The sequence below is a fragment of the Glandiceps talaboti genome, chromosome 14, assembly GCF_964340395.1.
Source record: "Glandiceps talaboti chromosome 14, keGlaTala1.1, whole genome shotgun sequence".
Classification (NCBI taxonomy): Eukaryota; Metazoa; Hemichordata; class Enteropneusta; family Spengelidae; genus Glandiceps; species Glandiceps talaboti.
Genome location: NC_135562.1, coordinates 3,525,445 through 3,543,321, shown reverse-complemented (window position 1 = coordinate 3,543,321; position 17,877 = coordinate 3,525,445). Strand labels below are relative to the sequence as shown.

Here is a 17,877-nt window from a genome sequence, read left to right as displayed (position 1 = left end):
TGCTACATACATTTGGTTAAATGTTGAAATCTAAGCTTCTGTCAAGGAATCATACTTAGCAAAACTTTTGATCCATGTTACATACAACTGTACTGGTGCAACACTTGACTAGAATACTTAAGCAGGGTTAAGGAAGTAATCAATGTATATGTATATAGATGACTTGGGAAAAGAAAATGCAAAAAGCAAAAATAGCTATATTTAAAGATTGTAAGACAGAAAGTTCTGTAATCTGGAAGATGGAGATTATGGCAGTAAATATGGACGTAGAGGGGAAAAAAGATATTTTATAATTGCATTTGAGACTACAAAATTCAAATTTCCAGTAGTAAGAGAGCAAATGCTAATATCCAATGCAGTTTGGGTTTATGGTAGATAAAGATGAATTGATACAAAGGGGAAAAGATGATCCCAAAACAAAAAATGAATGTATCTAATTGAGCCTCTGCGATTCAAATTTCCTTAATTAAGTCAGAAAGTGTTAACACTTGATAGGGTAGGGTTAAGGTATGTTAAGATGGATTGATGGACAGGGAGGGCTAGATAAGACAGCTGATGTTAGTTTGAATGTAGGAGGCTCCAGAGAAGAGCGTGAATTGTCAGACTTTGGTGAGTGAAATGAGCTGGAAGGTGTAACCTGGGTAACACACCATCAAATACAAACTTCATCATCAATCAAGGGAAAAGATATGTTGAGAAATGCAACTTGTATCTGTCAACTTTGGAATGAGTTTTGTGCTTGATTTTAATACAAATTAACAAATTTCAAATCCTTTAGAGATGAGAGAGATCACAAGATGACGAACACAGATTTGTATCATCTTGGCCGCTTGCCAGCAAAGGAAACATCAAAATACATGTACATTGTACTTTAACCTTCTTTTTACAAACGAATGAAGACATATACAAATGTAACAAGTAAAATACATGTATATATGTACACGTAGAACTTACTGAGTTCCTCATGCATTTTGCAATTTTCTTCCAAACTACATTTCAAATTGTGAATAAACAAGTTACATGTAACCCCCTTCCCCAGTACGTGGTGATGGAATACTATGACAGAAACCCATGATGTGTGAGTGCAAATGTGGTGTACTTTAGACTTGTGCTTGCAGTGTTTTCTGTGCCACATACTTTCACAAACGAAGCAAGTGAAAGTGCAGCAGAAAACACTGCAAGCACAAGAGCAAATACCTCTGAGTATCCACACTGGAACTCACATGGCATGGGGTTCTGTTAATTATATATACATATAATTTTCTGAGATGGCAAATCTCCATTATTAAAAATCATACAGTGTGATCAGGCGATTTTGGTGTGGTAAACGCAGCCTCATTTGCATGCAGGTATGCAAATATGTTTTCGGTATTGCACTGCAGTGAAAATACCACTACTATTTGCACACACCAGTGCAAGTAATCTCTGGTATGTAATAAAACAATGTACTTGGATAAAGAGGTGTTGGTTTGATTCCACAACAGTCATAAAATAATTATCACTATACATACTGTAAACAAGGAATCTTCGCTGAAGACTTCTTTTCACTGGACAAAAATATGCAAAAAATTATAAGTAGTGATTAAAATGCCTTCTTGTACATGAACACAATATACAAATGTATGTGTACCCATCTGGTAATTCGTAAAATGCAGCTGAAAACTATACAGTTGCAAACATTTTCGAGTAATACATGTATACTGAAATGTATGATGAATGTACATGTAGTTTTGCAATGATTCATGCCGTTAGTCTATACCCTTAAAGGATTTCTTTTGTGACTCCATATCCCGCTGCTATATTTCATGGTATCAGTGGTTGGTCAGGAAATCAATTTCAGAATAGCCGATTTTCTTCCCATTCTGTGGCCAAGATTATAAATCTTAGTTGACAACAGGACTGGTCGGATGTACACATAGAGTGATTAATGTAGTATTCACACCTACCTTGTATAATGCTGCATTTACTTGTAATATGTTATGGCTCCATTCCAGGGGGTCTACTCCCCTTATTCAAGTATACCTGTACAAATGTATACCCCACCCTTTGGAGTGAGTTTTCTAGTCCTTTGGTTCTAAAATGTGGACTATTATTTTTGAGTGTAAAGTCTAAATGGGGTCCTCTTTGCATCATTTTCGATTATGCTGGGTTCTTAATCAAATCATAACTTCCATTAAATGCCCCAAAATGTTGCCGCCTAAGGAAAATGTATTTTGGTCTAAAAATTTCTTCTTTTAAAAACCTGTAATGATCTAAGTAAAAAGGAGTATTGATTTTTGGTCAAAGCGGGTCTAAAATGGGCGTGGGATTTCCAGCACTGGCCATACACTCCTACCAGAACTAGCCACTGGTACCCCCCCCCCCCCTGAACTCCATATCCTACAGCTACATGTACATGTACCTTGACAAGTCCCTGTACACAATATACAAATTATGTGGGTCAAAGGTCACAGAACCAGGTGTAATACTAATAGTCCAGGTACATTTTCACATCATGTACAATGAGTAACACTGAAGTAAAGCACTTTCTCTATGTGCTAGACTCATTTATAGCATTCATATCAAGTGTACATGTAACAGTATACCGTTTCAATTGGTTTATTTACCAGCCCAGCATGTGGCCTTTCTAAAGTGGTCATTTAGAAAAAGTGTACTTTTACAGGTGATATGGCTGTTATAAATAACTATGGTACATACAGAAAATAGTTTATTTTAATAGTATTATGGGTTGTAAATTCACTTAACATGGTGAACCATGACTTATGTGTACACTATACATTTTGTATACATACATATACATAGTCCAGGTTTTACTTTTATACTAGTCTACACTATTTGTATATTCATGACATGCAAATCTTTGTGTCAAAGTTCACAAAACCAGGTGTCAAAGTCCAGACCTTACTTTTATACTGATTGTAAACTATCTATATTCACAATATGCAAATCTTTGTGATTCAAAATTCACGAAACCCAGGTGTACTTCACAAACATTTTACTTTCAAAATGTAAAATTGTACATCAGGAAAAAATACTGTGGATAATTGATCAGAAAAATGTATGTATATATACTTGGAATGTTTGTCAGATGCAGTGTAGCGTATCCAATACAACATACTAAACCTTTTAGTTTTCAGTACTCACCATATGTAAAACATATATTATGTGTTTGCAAGGCAACTACTAGAGAATACTAAAATTACAAAATTCCCTAGACTTTTTACCCAGGTAATTAGGATTTATCCTCCAGGTTTTTTACTCAATTTACATGTATGTATTTTATAAAAAAAAAAAAAAGGTAAATATGTATACAATATTACAAATTTAATTATGAAAACTCTATTGGACGTTTTATAACATGGTTTCTGTTGCCAGTGTTTGCTCACATTTTTTCGGAAAAAATTGGTGTGAACGAAGAATCTTTGATATATTTGTACCATTTGTGGCAGATATCCAAATAGCATACATGCATTTACTAATAATCAATATTTATTGCTGTAATACATATTGATTGTATCAATATTTACATCATACAGGTACTTGTATGTTTTGACAATATGCATTGTAGATAAAACATACATATGTCCATGTATTTAAACAGACTTGTTTATTTAAAGTCTTATTTACCCTGTTAAATCAAACTCAGTGTGTTTATTTTTCTTCAAAATATCTTCTTCAGTGTAGTCTATTGCTATCTTACATGGATTTTTTTTTTTTTTTTTGGGGGGGGGGGGGGGGGGTAGAGAATGGTTGGCATCCATCCAGACTAACTCTATTCTGGAAGTACATACATTATACAATGCATAAGCCATGTTATTGTCTTTGAACAGAAAATATGGATATGCATGTATATACCAGATAGTTGATTTACATGGATGTCATGACAACCCATGTCTACATCACTCGTTCTGTGGTGCTCGAATTCGAAATATAAGTCAAAACATTCCAAATCGCAATTATTTCACCTCAAGTTTTTACGTAAATTATGCTTGAGGATGTATAATTTTATTAATTCCCAATATTTTTCTTCATTCAGCCAGGAAATCGTCTCGACCTAAGGATTTGTCACTACTCGTCTAGCAACTTGTAGGCAATTTCAATTTTTAGCAAAATAATTTATATTAATATGCATATTATTTCTGAGTTTTAGTAAAAAATTCAAACTTCAAAACTACTTGGCAGATCTACAATGTACATACTAAAAGGAATTATAAAATAACAGGACTGATTTCAATATCAGTTGTGCCGTTGGTATTATTGTTATTTAACAATATTTTCTTCCCAGACGCTGTTCTACAATGCAAAGAAAACTGTGTTAAAGTTTTTTTCATTTTATCAAGGTGTTTTTTCTGCCAGTTTTCTCACTCCTTCAGAAAAAAATTGTGATTCACCTTGGGCATAATCTGTGACTTCATCAATATTACACTACTACTAGTACATTGTACTTCTCAAGTTACACCAGAAAATGCCTTTATTAGCTCTCCGTAAAGACAATCGTTTTCACTTTGGGTAAAACAAACTCACTAGAGATGGAAAATGTGATCTCAGGAGAGATGAAAACAAAAAAAGACGGGTCTGTAGAGAGATAATGAAGATGATAAGGATGAGAGCAATCCATCAATGGCAGACAGTGGGATATATTGTAACAAAATAACATGTCTAGAAACACTGACTGGGATTACTGAATATGTAAATATAGTCCACCATCTTGTTTGTCTTGTCTCTTTATCTTAAGTTTCTGGTTTCTTCTCCTGGTAGTATATTTTTTGTAAACCTTTTTTATTTTATGAAATATCCAAATCATGCTACTACTCATGAAAATATTTCAATGATCATGTGTTTCAGGGTCCGTCAAGCTCTGCTGGTCTAACTATCTTAAGTTTTTTGGATGTTGTGATATTTTCAAACTTTATTTTGTAAGCTGTGTAGATTATTAAAGTCAATCTTAGTACTTTCCGTACTAGAAATATACCTTGATTTTTTTTTGTCTGCAACTGTAACTAGAACTGGTTCCTAAGACTAAATTTCTGCATGATTGAGTCTGATTGAGTTGTCTTATTTGTTCACAAAACATTACTTTAAGACTTGTCTACAACTACAAAGTACATATACATAATATGTAGACATGGTAATGTGTTTTTCTTTGTTGTGTGTAATAAGAAAATGTTTGTCGTGGAGAGAAATTTTAGACATGCGTGCAGGTGTCAGTTGCTTTACTTTTCTGATTACGCAATTCATGATTTACATGTGTCAAGTAGAGAGAGAGAGAGATAGACAGACATGGAGTGTATGAGAAAGAGGCAAACAGAAACATGCAAAAATGAGAATGAGAGAGAGAGAGAGAGAGAGAGAGAGAGAGAGAGAGAGAGAGAGAGACAGACAGACAGACAGACAGACAGACAGACAGACAGACAGACAGACAGACAGACAGACAGACAGACAAAGACAATGAGACACAGACAGACAGAAAGAGACAATGAGACAGACAGAGAGACAAAATGAGAAACACAGACAGACAGACAGACAGACAGACAGACACAAAGAATGAGACAGACAAAGTATGTGTGTGATTGACTGTACATATTAGAATGTAGTTCTGAAGATAGGGCTGTCATTCAATCCAATATATGTACTTGTTCTCAATGAAGATGTCATTTATAGTGTCTAAAGAGGTTTTAATTTGTGAAGTGGTCATACATTGTAAATAGATATTGACCCAGGTCAGACTCTGTCATTGTCCTGGCTGCACACACAAAGAACAGGAATACAAACAGACACAGACACAGACAGATTTGTGTGTGTACATGTACATGTAATGTCTATAAATTATATGAACCTTAAGAAGATCTCAGAAAATATATACATGTATACTCCTATGGTCGAAAATGTCATTGCCTGATTATAAATTTTCTAGGTTTATTAACAAAATGGAAATCTCTGTATGCTTTATGTATGTTGTATTTCATGTTGATGTGCATTTCACCCCTGAAGTTTATTTAAGAGATTGTACTATAACTTACATGTAGAGCCAGTGGCCAGAAGTACAAATGTACTCATAAACATATGTAAATCTCAACTCAAAATGTTGTGTGTGTGTGTGTGTGTGTGTGTGTGTGTGTGTGTGTGTGTGTGTGTGTGTGTGTGTGTGTGTGTGTGTGTGTGTGTGTGTGGTGGGGGGAGGGTTGTGTGTATATTGCTGTTGCCCTTAACACTGATCAATTTGATACAATCAGACAGTGGAGGGGAGATGATTGTTTCCCATGTAGAGAGGAGGTGTTGCACAAAAGAATAGATACTGCATGTACATGCATTAAAGGTACAATGTCTTGATATAAAAAAATAGATACTACATGTATTAAAGGTACATGTCTTGATAGACTTGGTAGATAAGAAGTTAATGTCATGCAAATACTGGTACATACAATGTACAGACATGTCTTTGATTTAAAATGTTACATGTAAAGATGAGATGCATTTTCAGAGGTTATTGTTGTCAAAAAAACAGTATTTTTGTTGACGCATGACCTTTATTATTTTGTCTAGAATTAGATGAAGCATGTTAAATTAACATGCTATAAATTTTTGTTATAAATTAGAAGAAAAAACACAGACTACGTTGGGAATGATTGTCACATTTGGGTTCTGTGATGTTTACTGACTTGTGGTACTATAAACAGTGTTTACTGACTTGTAGTACAGTAAAAATCTGCATGTTATTTGCATAATTAATGATGATTGACAGGTGATTATACTAAAGTGCATTAAAACTTAAAGTAGAGCCTGATGTAAATACTGGTACAGAAACATTTTTAATTGATGAGACCTAAAAAATTAATCGTCACCAGATTTCAAAGATATGCTTCTATGAATCTTACTAAGACAGAGCTGCTGGCAATTTGTTGGAATCACCGTACAACCAAACAAATTACCAATCAGTGCACAAAGGGTGTATCGTCACTATGACAGCATAAAAGTTTCAATTTCCTTATTTCATGTAAAGAACAGATCCAAATTTCATAACATTTGAAAATATTCTGCAGGCATTGTGTAATTTCACTTGTTGCTTGCACATTTAGTTTTGTACTGCAAAACAATGCAGTATATGTATGCATGTAGAACAACTCTTGGATTAACCTGCATACATCATTTGCTAAGTTTATTTGTGAACAGTAAGGAAATATTCTCATTACTACATCAGTATCCTAATTTCACCTGTTGGTCTACATGATGTAAGATACAGGTATATGTATATATATGCATGAAGAATAACTCTTGAATTAACCTGCAAACCTCATTTACGATATAAGTAAATTTGTTTTCAAACAGTGATTTGTATCAGCATCATATTTTCACCTGTTGGTTAAGGTACATTATACATAGAAGAATAGCCTTAACAGCCAGCCCTACTGTACAAAACATCATTTGCATTTAAATTTGTAAAGTAAACATGTTTTTCAAAAGCTTAGAAATTTTAGGAATCACTACTAGTATTTGATTTTCATATGTTGGGCATTGTTAAAATAACATTAAGGGGATTGCCTTACAAGTATTAATTGCATTTAAAGTAAATTAGTTTTCAAAAAGTTTAAGAAATATTATAATTTTACCTGTTGGGCTACGGCAATAAAGTTTCCAAGAACACCTGCAAACATTATTTGCATTTCAAGTAAATTAGTTTTCAAAAAGTGAGAAAATATTCTTTAGGCATCCTAATTTTACCAAAGGCAATAACAAGTTCCAGAACACCTATAAGCATGTCATTTGCATTTAAAGTAAATACAAATTCATCTACAAAATTATATTTTTTGTACTTGATATGGATGCTATAAATGATTGTGGTACATACAGAAAATGCTTTACTTTGGTGTTACGGGTTGTACTTGATATGGATGCTATAAATGATTGTGGTACATACAGCTAATGCTTTACTTTGGTGTTACAGGTTGTAAAAGTTTCAAAAATTTGTTCCAGTTGCAGATAGTGCAGCTTTAACAAAAGTACTTGCATGATTAGAATTGGATTGATAAAGGCCGAATGGTGAACAATTTGTGCTGTTTTTAATTTCAGATAATAAGAGTGAAGGAACAGAAGGGGTTAAAAGTTGACTCTGGTTTACTGTACGAGAAAAGGGCATAGAGAAGATGAAATAGAATTTGTAAATTTTACATTTGATTAGTCGAAATACCAGAAGGTGACAGACACTTTAAAATTTTAATATCAAATTCTGAGGTTTCTGTGTTTTGCTGCAAAATGCCAAGCAACATTCTAGATTTCAATTTAAGAGGCACAATGGCTTCTTGAATGACAATGTACATTGGTAGCATGAGTGTAGCCTTCTTGTGTACATCCTGTCTGCGTACATACATCCTAAGGTCACTTCTGTGTTGGTTGCAAATCCTGTCTCAAAGGACACAATGTTACTTCTTAGCCAAATCTCGTCTTTCGATATATTATTTGTAACCTTATAGAGAAAAACAGGGATTAGCTTATGTTGTAAGCAAGGATAGGAGCTTGTCGTCTCCTGTGAAAAGACTGATAGAAATTGTTATGGAGCTGTCACCTTTTCTTGACAAAAAGCATCATTATCCTGAGTATATAGATAGAGATGTAGTGAATTGACCAACCATACATTCAATTCTACGCTTGGTAAACTTTTCACAATGTGGACTGATTCTGTATACAAATGCAATCACCTCCAGTGCAACTAACTTGTTGGTTGTTTTGGATCTCTGGGTGCCGTCATCCAGAACAAAAATTTGTATTGTAGTCGTGTATGATATTGTGGCGATGTGGGAGCTTGGAGTTTGTTGAGGACATGACTGTGTCCCATGGTGGAGTATGCTCTGGATGAATACATTTCAGCTGGTTAGACATACTTAAATTTGATGTGTCAAGAATTTTTGATAATCATTTTGTCAGCACGATGACTGCAAATGAAGGATATTTGAAGGTAAAAAATAGATTGTTTTATACATGAGCTTTGACATGATGTTGGTCCAGGATAGAATACAGAATGACAGTAAATTAGAACACCATCTCATAGTACGTAGTGTTTTTGCTTAACCATTGTACCGCGGGTACTGGTACCTCCTAGCAAATTTGACACAGCAATTTCTTGTGCCCCCCCCCCCCCCCATTTGATGTTCCCCTATCTCTTACTATGTGGTGTTCCCCTATCTCTTACTGTGTGGTGTTCCCTTGTCTGTTACTGTGTGGTGACTCACAACAACACCTAATTTGTATCTTTTTGACCCTGAACAAAAGTTGCTGTCTTTTTTAGAGAGCACAGTGTCAGTAAATTAAACAAATATCGACTACCAAATTTATAAAGTGGTAGTCTGTTAGACCAATGGAAAGCAAATTAAAAAATTAAAATCCCAGAAAGGCAAAGTGACGTGTTTACTGTGTACATGTACATGTACTTACAGAACTGAATTCTAAGTCTAAAGTACATGTTGTAGTAAAACTAAAATCCCAAATTTCTGTGTAATTAGCTCATTAGCATCGTCAGGAGTGTACGACAACAATCTGACGTGACTGTACTTCGTACCTAAACTAGTCAGCTGTGTACTTAAAGTATACCCCTGGCAATGTTGACGACACATTGGTGAAATATTAGGGATTTGCCGGCTATAATTTATACTCTGCGAGTAGAAATTTTGAACCCAGAATCTAAAAATATAGATTTTTGCTATTAATGTGTCAGAATTTTACAACCGAATGATATTATTTTGAAGATTTAGGTGAAATTTCAGTTGTTTGAGATCATAGGTTTCTTTAGGATTATAAGTATGTATGTACATGTAGTGGTAGGGTACATTATGTAGTCATAATTAGGTCTTGTATCATGACCAAAGGATTACTTATGAGTAATGTTCACTAGTCTCGGTTACCCAGACTCATACCGCTGGGGGCTCTTCTACGAGACCACCCAGACAAGAGTCTGGGGAAACCATGTTTCAACTACCCGGCGTGGGAGTAACACAGTACATTGCTTCCAAGTCATAAAAATGGGTGTACGAGGCCTGTTAGTTGTAATTTAGGTGTATCACTCGCTTAAGAAGTGATAACTTGTTGTGGAAGTACCTACATTTGTAAATTGTTTAGCCTACAATGTTGGACATGAAGTATTCCCCAGCATGCACTGCTGTAATAGCTACTTCCTGCATACAAGTTGGACTCTCGTTTCCCTAGACTCTCACTTGGGGGATCTCATAATCTGTGCCCCCAGTGGTGAGAGTCTGGGTAACCAAGACTAGTGATCTCATAGTCAGAGCCCCCAGTGGTGAGAGTCTGGGTAACCAAGAGTAAACGTTCACCTGTTTACGTCAACAGGCTTTGCCAAACTGTCCGTTTCCTGTCCTTACTGTGAGGTACATGTACTAGTATAATACATTGTACATGTGTGTATGTTTACTATGGTTCCCAACCAAACTGCCAAACCTAAATGTATATGTAATTTTAATCTGACTCACCATATCTGATTGATATTTTGGCAATTCACCCAAAGCTGAGGACAAACAATATGTTACAACTTTAACTGTTGAGGAGGAGGGTGGGCAGTTCCAACTGTTCTATGTAAATGTTATTTACATTTATGAAACTCTACACAGATATACAATACAAAATCTGGAAATAATCCTAACTATTTTCTGCAAATTTTTGGTCCGCAACTGGATCCCCAAGATAAAGTTTTGTTTATTAATACTGGTGCATAAAAGTTTTCAAAACTGTATTAGCAACTACAGTGTACTTAGTATTTTGATACAGTTGTTTTGTCTGATATAAGCAAAACATTTCTCTGACTAAAGTGTTCAGTTTACATAATATATCATGTAATTCAGTTCAACATGTTACCACCATTGTTATCAATAATCATGTGATTACATATATGGCAATCCAGTGCCTGCAAATCATGTATTTTACTGCTATATTTTGGCAATGTCTTAAAAAGAACGCCACATCGAGACTCAGAGGTACAGTCAGGTAGACTGGAGCATTTGTGAATGTTAGCAACATGGTAGTCTAGTAACTGTACTTGTATGTGTGGTCGTTTTCTACTACCTCTCTTTCCACATCTAGTCAAACAAACAAATTCTATTGCAAATCTAGCTAAATCTCCTGCTGGGGAAAGGATGAACAGTGCATGTCACAGCAGTAATCCATCACACACTGACAGGTGGTTGGAATTGGTTACTTTGTTCAGTTTACTACAAAGTCAACCTTCAGTCTGAAAGTTAAACTAAATCATATGAGAAGGTGATAATGCCATCATCTTTATATCATTGCCTCAATATCATTATACTACCACTGTCGGTGGTATGAATGGACTGTCATGCTAAAGAAAACCATTTGACTCTAAGGTGGAGAGAGAGTGTAGAAAACGACCACATGTAGAGTTACTAGACCAGTAATAGAAAGTTTAATCAGATGTGTTGAACAATATACTATATTCACTTGACCAGTTTAAAAAGGAAGTGTCAATCATACTCTCTTTTATAGCCAGTCACTTAGTATTTTGTCCATTAAATATGAAACTTAATACATGTACACACAACCCAAAAAGTGATTAATGGTTGTTGCTCCTTTCCTCCACTGACGCCAGACTTTTTCATTGATAGAGAAGCAACAAATACAGTGTGTACACAGTACTACATTTCTGGGAAACGTGACAAGAGGTTATCTTTTTTTAAAGAAAAATATTAAAAATCTAATTTAGACTGTTTGTCCTTCACTCTACATGTAGCTATATATTATTAAATGGAATCGGATGGTAGACTTATTATGTATAGTTTAAGAATGGTGAAAACTCAGCAGTGTTTTTTATGAAAGCCGTGAATTGGATTTGAGTAATAAAAATCTAACAGGCTATTGAATTTAACTGTGTATATTTGTAAATTGTCTCCTATCAAGATAATTGTCTGGTCGTTTTATTGGGTGCTTTTGTTCACTTTATAGTTTCTCTGTTTACACACCCACAGGCTATTTAAAAACACTTAATACTTCAATAACACATTTCATTTTCTGTTTTGGGCAATTCCAGCTGAATTTTTTGTGTGTCGTTGTTTGTTCATAGTGATTGGTATTGAAGTGAGTGTATTTGTGTTATCAGGAAGCTATTGCCACTATGTACATGAGAGTTTATTTGATGATGTGTTAGAATCAACACTGCAGGTTCTATCACAAATGAATGCTAGAGATTTAGTGTATTGTACTTTTTTGTGCCTTGAATGAAATCAATAAAATACTAGTGTGTAGGGACAGGAAATAGATATTGCTGTCATTTGATTAGTGGAACTATATTATGGTCTTTTCACCAAGGTCTGGGAATCTAGGTAACAAAGAAGGTATATCTAGTAAAATAGTCTAGATGCTGTGGCTTCTTAACCACTGTGAGTGAAGGTACAGATCGTAACGATACTGCATAGGAACTAGACTGTGAGTGAAGGTACAGATCGTAACGATACTGCAGAGGAACTAGACTACTGGTAAAAATGAAGGGGTAGACTTGTAGATTTTCATACTCTGTGCCATCATTTTTTTTATAGAATTTAAATAACAGAAGGGGGAAATCTAATCTAGTGTTATCAGTGCATTGATCTCAAAATGACTTGATACCGTATCTAGTATCTAGACTAGGGAAAGCTGACAAAATGTAGACAGATTTCAATACATGTGTACCTTGCTTTGTAGACAAATATGTACATGAACCATATTATTGTGGAGAACCTGAATATTAAACAGAAGTATAAAGATTATTTACAAATCTGGTGAAACTTGTATCTCTAGATTTCCTTACTTTCCATGACAACCCCAGTATCAAAAGGGAGTATCTGACAAAACTCAAATAATTCAATACTTTGTACAATGAGGGGAACATTATCAAAAGGGAATATCTGACAAAACTCAAATAATTCAATACTTTGTACAATGAGGGGAATATTATCAAAAGGGAATATCTGACAAAACTCAAATAATTCAATACTTTGTACAATGAGGGGAACATCATCAAAAGGGAATATCTGACAAAACTCAAATAATTCAATACTTTGTACAATGAGGGGAATATTATCAAAAGGGAATATCTGACAAAACTCAAATAATTCAATACTTTGTACAATGAGGGGAACATCATCAAAAGGGAATATTTGACAAAACTCAAATAATTCAATACTTTGTACAATGAGGGGAACATTGGTACCAGGATAGGAAATCTGGAAAGAACTTGTATATATATGTCCATATCTTCTTTAATGTATTTTGATGTTTTTGGAAATCTGGTAAAAGTTGAAGACCGACTTTACGAAAGGATTAAACTTTGGGTGTGAAAAACAGTTGTCTGATAAAGCTATAAAAAAGTTTATCCAGAACAAAAGAATAATCCTATGTACATTGTAATCCTCACGGCTCTAATGGAAAGGCAAGAACCTGAGATTGAAACCCTGGCCTTTAAAGTTTAATTTAATAGAATTCCACTCCCATGAATCAGTGAAACACGATAACATATATGTACATGTAGATGTAGATGAGGAAATCAGGTAATCGTGCATTGATTTCCCTATCCTGTACTACAGTTTCATTCAGCAACAAAGATCAGTGATGAGGCTCGAATAATGGATGTCAACATGGTATCCAATCATCTCTAAGAAAGAGACTCGTTGAAGGATAAATAACACTAGACAAAGTCTTGAATTGCAACTTGCAGATTCCAAGCATGATTTCAACCATCATGACTCCGTAAAACTAGAGTTTCAGGCAATCATCACTTCCCCTTTTGCATCAGAGTGCAAGTTCAACACCCCTCATTTATTATTGTGTCCTTGAACTCATATCTTTACAGTATAGAAATAGAATTTCTAAGATTATTAAATCCTAAATCTGACCAATTAAGTTAACTAGTTTAGGGAAAATACGTTTATCTCTGAGGAACGATTAACGTTTCATGAAGGAAATCTCCCAGAGAAGAACTTAAAAATGTAGTAAATGTGAAGTTAAAAAAAATACCAGACATGGCCATGAAAGCTGCAAAGTAGATAAAATTATACCCCGAGGGAAGAAAGAGTCTTGCTAATAGAGTTCTATCATTGAAACCAATGGCTAGTACACCTGTGTTCATGACTATCAGAGTAAAACCGATAAATTGAAAAGTACAATGTCACATCTAAAATTCCACCTGTCAATTCGAGGTATTGTACAGTGATTTTTCAGGCAGCAAATTTTTAGCAGGATTGTCAACTGTGAAAGCATATGCTCATGCAAGATGCATGTAGGGAAATGTGCAAGGAAGTCAATACATGGTATGTCAGATGAAATGATGCTTTATGGGATGCCATGCGTAAGGGAGGGATAGATTGGTGTGAACATAGTAGTAGCAGGGCAATGATTAGTGTAGGGAGGGATAGATTGGTGTGAATATAGTAGTAGCAGGGCAATGATTAGTGTAGGGAGGGATAGATTGGTGTGAATATAGTAGTAGCAGGGCAATGATTAGTGTAGGGAGGGATAGATTGGTGTGAACATAGTAGTAGCAGGGCAATGATTAATGTAGGGAGGGATAGATTGATGTGAACATAGTAGTAGCAGGGCAATAATTAGTGTAGGGAGGGATAGATTGGTGTGAATATAGTAGTAGCAGGGCAATGATTAGTGTAGGGAGGGATAGATTGGTGTGAACATAGTAGTAGCAGGGCAATGATTAGTGTAGGGAGGGATAGATTGATGTGAACATAGTAGTAGCAGGGCAATGATTAGTGTAGGGAGGGATAGATTGGTGTGAATATAGTAGTAGCAGGGCAGTGATTAGTGTAGGGAGGGATAGATTGGTGTGAACAGAGTAGTAGCAGGGCAATGATTAGTGTAGGGAGGGATAGATTGATGTGAACATAGTAGTAGCAGGGCAATGATTAGTGTAGGGAGGGATAGATTGATGTGAACATAGTAGTAGCAGGGCAATGATTAGTGTAGGGAGGGATAGATTGATGTGAACATAGTAGTAGCAGGGCAATGATTAGTGCATTGTTAGAGAAGGGAAAATCATGTCATAAACATTCAACATTTAACAGGTTTCTGAGGTTTTATCGTTCTACTGTTTGTATCTCTGTCACTACAAAATTGATGATTTGGTGTACTTTGTAAGTTTGTGGTACGTCATGCGTACAGGATGGATTTGAGTGAATACTCAATGTAGCAGGTTGTATTGTTTGTTTGGCAGGCTGTATGTCTTTCAATATTAGAGGGGTGCAAATGTGTGACCTCCGTAATCATTCTTAGAGTAATGCGTAGGTGCATTGTATATCATTTCATATCAAGAAAGGTAAAATAAGTAAGAAACAGAAATATATATTAAAACTTCAACTTCAACTTAAAAGCCCACTTTGAAAAAAGATAAACATTATATGTGAAAAATAGTTAGTCTCATCCCCTAGTCTCATCACTAGAGACAGTGTAACTGTATTTATAAGAATTTTCACTCTATATAAATGCATGGCTCTAAAATACATCAAGGTGTTAATTAAGGCTATTTTTTCCTCACTACATATGGCTTTGTATTCAAAACACTACATGCTACTACACACTGATTTAGTTTTCAATTTTGGCCAATTACTAATTAGTTAGAAGGAGGGGTGTGTGTGTGGGGGGGGGGGGGGGGGGGTTCTGAAGCCTATATACTCAAAAGAATTTACACTACAGTTACAATTTTAGAGTGTACATCCTACATGAAACTATTGATGACATTCCAGTGTAGGCAAAATCTGATGTGTATACCTGATTCATTGATGTATGAAAAGATGGAAATGGTAGAAAACCACAAACTATGGTTACGTCTAGCTGCCAGCAAAATTAATGGCTGGTAGTCGGTGCAATCTAAATGTACATGTGGTGACTTCGTGTAGTTTTACTATTACTACATTCTAGTCAAATAAGGTTACTATATCACCATTGCCGTGAGTTGAAATCAGGTAATTACCTAATCCTGTGGGCTGTCTGTCTTGTCTGTGGATCTCATTAGTATGACTAGTCAGTGTTGTAGCTAACCCAGTTGATCAAACTATTCTACTACAACATGTACTCATGTGTGTAGAGAAGATTGCAGTCAATTCTTCATTTTGTACTTTAACAGTACTTTATTGTTTGTTGAGCTGTTAGTTCAGTCAGAGTGTCTTTATTTATGCATTGAATAAAGGTACAGGTACTAATGGCAACCCCCAAAGACAACACTCATCACCACACTTACTGTAATTACACATTTTTTCTATGAGTTGAACAAGGGGAAGGTCTTCTTGAGAGGTGAATGTGAGAAGTATTAGTACATGTATATACCCCAAAGACAACACACATCACAAAACGTAAAGCGTACGTTAATTACACATTTTCTCTGATTTGAAGAAGGTCTAATAGAGAATTCATTGTGAGGAGTTGTACATGTTTTTTGTATGTACAGGTTGTTTAATTACCCCTCACTCCTTACCCCAAAAGACAGCATCACAAACATAAAATGTACTGCACATACTGATTTTTGGATGTGGAAATGGGCAAGGAGGTCTTAAACTTAGTGTTAATTGTGTAAAATTTTGTCATTTCCCACCCCAAAGACACAGTCTCATAGTATTGCCAATAATTTGAATCTGATTAATAATTAATTATTACTCAAGAACCTATTAGCCCACTTCTTTGAGTAAACAACGTTACCTAGGGGAAACATACATGTATGCAAATAATATGCTTTTGATAATGATAATTGATAACTGATAATTCGACTGCTTCAAAATTAGTTCTTTTATTTAAACTTTACCAGTGTTTTGATTTTTTCTAAGTTAATATTCAACAAGGTTGTTAAAAGCCCACTTTGAAAAAGGATTGAACATTAGGTGTGAAAGACAGTTGTTTGGCAAAGCTATGGAAAAAGTTGGCCCAGAACAATCGAGTACATGTAGTCCTATCTAATCCTTATGGTGACACTGATAAGATAACACTAATGTCAGGTCCTGGGATTGAAACCCTGGCCTTTAACTGATAAGATAACACCAATGTGAGGTCCTGGGATTGAAACCCTGGCCTTTAACTGATAAGATAACACCAATGTGAGGTCCTGGGATTGAAACCCTGGCCTTTAACTGATAAGATAACACCAATGTGAGAACCTGGGATTGGAACCCTGGCCTTTAAAATAAGAAAAACATAGTGGAAACATTCTTGGTAGAAGATTCGCATCTCTGTTTAGAACCAATCCCTCATGGCAAATGTTGAATCTTTGAATACCTTTGGTCTTTTGGGTCGTTCATTATGACAAGTATTAAGTCTCTAAAGTCGAATATTCAGTTTATTGAACCCTAACTGTAAGCAAGGCCTCAGTATTTAAGATCTCCCTTTGTCGATTACAAGTCGGGGATCAAAGCAATGGATTGATAGCATAGCAGCAGACGTGGGCTCTATACAGTTGTCATGGTGATTTGCATCAGGACAGTAATACACATGAAGGGTCAGAGGTCATCAGTTTCAATGTTTGCATTTATCTGCATAATTTAATGTGATAAATTATCTGCCAGTGATGGTTTCCGACCAGCTGTGTTTGGTCATTCTCTATGTTGGTAGTGTTGTTATGGTTTTGCTTGATCAGCTTGGCATTACTGACATTTGAATATTAATCATTATAAAGCTATGTTTAGATTCACACAAGAGAAAAGCCATTGAAAAAAGAGAACTTTCTTTATAATGAACACCTGGCTATTTTACAGTGTGTGTGAAGTGGGTGTAATCTGTCAAATCATATGCAATGGTGGCGCCTTAACCTACATTTTTTTCCTTTCCCTCCAAAAGTACTGCTTTGAAATTTGTCATTTCTTTGGAATTTCGATAAAGATTTATATTGATTTGACC

General features: G+C 35.2%; 1 protein-coding gene across 3 annotated transcripts in view; it reads left to right on the top strand.

Moving 5' to 3' along the window:
• LOC144445505 (heparan sulfate glucosamine 3-O-sulfotransferase 5-like) overlaps positions 1-17,877 on the top strand; it is a 133,983-nt gene that overhangs the window by 55,305 nt on the left and 60,801 nt on the right. The window lies entirely within an intron of this gene.